Here is a 3,918-nt window from a genome sequence, read left to right on the forward strand (position 1 = left end):
TTCAAGATAATAAAGTGACAATAGTACAAGACATAAGTGACAAAAAAATCTTATCAACATGCTCACTTTCCTACTGTGAAATAATACACAATACAATCAAAAATTATTGAATAAAGGTTCTTGAACATAATAATTTTGACCCCTGTTTCTCTCCTCCCCTCCCCATCCCTCTCCTCCCCCTCCCCCCCCTTCCCCTCTCCTCTCCTCCCCTCCTCTCCTCTTCCCTCCTCTTCCCACCCTCCCCTCCCCCCACCCCCGCCCCCTCTGTAGAACCATGAGTTTGTGGACGAGCAGTGTTATGAGCAGAGTTACCTGGAGGGGGCGCTCCAGAGCTACCCATCCCGGAGCCCCTCCCTCTCCAGCCAGGAGGGCGTGACCGGGACCTGCTGCTCACGCCGCTCCAAGAGAAGCCACGCCCCTTTATCCAACTCCAGCGCCCTCCCGGCGGGAACGCACATCACACACCCCCACACACACCCCCTCACACACCCCCACACACACCTGCCTCACAGCCTACACGAGCTCAGCACCATTCACATCCAGCCCCTCAGCACCAGGTGAGCCAAGCCAAGACCTAGCGCTGTTTCCATAAAACATTTTTATGAAACTTAATGTAAAAATACTATAACATCCGTAGTTCCGTGTTTCAAAAGAAACGTCTGAACATTTTGACTGGTTGCCAACATGCGGCCCAAACGATCAAACTGTGTCACATTTATGAAACAGACCGTCCAGAGGTCAGGTGGACAAATAAAGAATGTTTGACAGTGAAAACGTTGTGAGTTAACAGAACAGTCGTTTTATTAAATTATTTATTTAACAAGGTCAGTCAGTTTACAACCAAATGTCATTGATATGATACCATCATCATTTCTCTCTCCCTCCCTCTCTCCCACCCTCCCTCTCTCCTCCCCTCCCCCCTCCCTCGCTCTCCGTCCCTCTCTCCTCCCCACCCTCCCTCTCTCCCTCCCTCCCTCTCTCCCTCCTTCCCTCCCTCTGTCCCTCCCTCCCTCCCTCTCTCTCCCACCCTCCCTCCCTCCCCCCCCACCCTCCGTCCCACCCACCCTCCGTCCCTCCCACCCTCCCTCCCTCTCTCCCTCTCTCTCCCACCCTCCCTCCCCCCCTCCCATCCTCTCTCTCTCCCACCCTCCCTCTCTCCCCCCCTCCCTCCCTCTCTCCCCCCCTCCCTCCCTCTCTCCCCCCCCTCCCTCCCTCCCTCCCTCCCCCCCACCCTCCCTCTCTCCCCCCCCTCCCTCCCTCCCTCCCTCCCTCTCCAGTCGCTCCAGTCTCAACATGCGTGTGGACGACCCGTCGCATCTCAACTGCCAGGGCGGCCAGATCACCACGGCGATCATCAGCATCCCAACGCCCCCGGCAACCACCCCTGAGGGCGACGCCTCCCACCCGCCGACAGGCCCCTCCCACCCCTCCCACCTTCAGAACATTGTGAAGGTGTCAGCTCTGTGAGAGGGGGGGAGGCGGGATCACTGATAGACAGACGGACGGACAGATGATGGACAGATGGACGGACGGATGGACAGAATCATGCAGAGAGACAAGAGGGACAGACGGATGGATGGATGGACAGAATTATGCATCAGACAGACAGAGGGACAGAGAAACGGAGGAGGAGGGAGACATTCAGACTGTCACAGACTGGCCGACGTGGAGCGTGGAAGAGCCTGCCCTCTTGCGGAGATGTACTGTCATGACACACAGACTCCCTGTAGAAAATGAAGAAAGCCTGCGTGCGTGTGCGTGTGTGAGAAAGAGAGAGATTTAAATAAAAAAGTGCAATGAATTCTGGGTAATGAAGAAAACGAGTGTGAAGACAGTGAATCTTTAAAGCAGGAAGTACAAAACGCGTCAGAAGAGAAACAACAACAACATCCTGTTAGAATAATCACAAACTGTGGTCTTCCTCTGGATTGGCTAAACTTCTTTTGTTGTTTTTGTTAAGTTTCGTGTAATTTTTCTGGTCCACCTAATCTGATATCTTGATAGATTAATATATCATGATTCAATGAAGTTATTATTTTTTCAGGTACAGTTTTAATTCCACTAGTGAGAAACCTTTGAAGAGTAAAACAACAAGTAGGTGTGTTTGTGTCAGAGATACTAGTGGGTTTCAGATTTTGTGAAAGTGTGTGTGTGTGTGTGTGTGTGTGTGTGTGTGTGCGAGCGAAGGACCTCTGTGTAGTCTAGCTCTCCTGGGTGTGTGTGTGTGTGTGTGTGTGTGTGTGTGTGTGTGTGTGTGTGTGTGTGTGTGTGTGTGTGTGTGCGTGTGTGAGCTCTCCTGGGTGTGTGTGTGTGTGTGTGTGTGTGAGCGAGGACCTCAGTGTAGCCTAGCTCTCCTGGGTGTGTGTGTGTGAGCTCTCCTGGGTGTGTGTGCGTGTGTGTGTGTGTGTGTGTGTGTGTGTGTGTGAGTGTGGTTCTCATCCTGTATCTTTGACTAGCTGCCACTCTTGGCTTCCTGTTCTCCTTTTTGTCCAAAATTCTCAGCTGGAAAAAAAAAACTTTTAAACAAAATATGTGCCTGTTTCGTTTGAGTCAAATCTTTATTATTTTATTTTATGTTATTTTTTATCTCCCTTTGTTTTTCTTTGGGGCTTCTTTGAAGTCCGACTAACCTCTTATATTATATTTAATTCTCTGACCACAAAACCAAACCAAGGTGATGTTTCAACTCAAGCCGTCTCTGACTAAAAGCACAACAAGGTGTTTGCTGAGAATTTGTGACAACAGGGAATTTGACCTGAAGCCTGAAGAGTATCTGTGAATATTGTTAATAGAATATTTTGTAATATTTGGCCATTGTTCGGCAGAGCCAGTGAAACTGTCCTCCCTCTCTCTCTCTCCCTCTTTCTCTTTCTCTCTTTCTCTGTCCCTACCTCTCTCTCTCCCTCTCTCTCCCCCTCTCTCTGTCCCTACCTCTCTCTCCCTCCCTCTCCCTCTCTCTCCCTTTCTCCTTCTCTCCCTCTTCCTCTCTCTCCTCTCCCCCCCCCTCTCTCACCCTCTCTCTCTCTCCCTCTCTCTCCTCTCCCCTCCCCCCCCCTCTCTCTCTCTCCCTCTCTCTCCTCTCCCCTCCCCCCCTCTCTCTCTCCCTCTCTCACCCTCTCTCTCTCCCTCTCTCTCCTCTCCCCTCCCCCCCCTCTCTCTCTCCCTCTCTCTCCCTCTCTCTCCTCTCCCCTCCCCCCCCTCTCTCTCTCCCTCCCCCCCCTCTCTCTTGTTGTTGTCCTGTACCCCCCCCCCCCCCTGTGTGATAATATGCTTTCGGTACGGTAATTGTTTTAGTCGTCAACGTTTTTCTCTCCCCTCTCGCCCCAAAAACTCAGCAGGCATTTTTCTAAGTTGTTGGGTGTGTGTGTGTGTGTGTGTGTGTGTGTGTGTGTGTGCGTGTGTGTGTGTGTGTGTACTTTCTCTACGTGGAACTATCGGTGTTTGTACTTTTCTGTCGCCTTCAATGTTTTTAAACTCCCGAGACTTTCTTGGTCTTTTAGAATTTGTTCTTTTTTTCTTTCTTTCTTTCTTTCTGGAGAACTTGAAACCTGATATGGGACATCTGTTGTCACGGTGACCACTGTTGTCTTGGTGACCGCGGAGACACACACAGGAAGAGGACCCGGGGACCACCCCCCCCCCCCCCCCCCCCTCGCCCGCGGATCTCTGCAAAAGTCCAAAATGTTGTTCTGTCTGTACCCCCGGAACACGAGCCTGTACCCCTAACTCCCCCCTGGCCTCCTGACCCCCACCCTAAACCACGTCCCTGACCACTAGCCCTAACATCCAACAACACTACCCCCTGACCCCTAACCCAGCTGACCTCTGCTTCCTCTTAACACTAGAACAGCCGTGCCTTTTTTACCTACTATAAGAGCCGCCATAGTCTTTACAATTGGAAGCTGGTATTTACACACA

Source organism: Nansenia antarctica, assembly GCF_963989245.1.
Source record: "Nansenia antarctica genome assembly, chromosome: 3".
Taxonomy (NCBI): Eukaryota; Metazoa; Chordata; class Actinopteri; order Argentiniformes; family Microstomatidae; genus Nansenia; species Nansenia antarctica.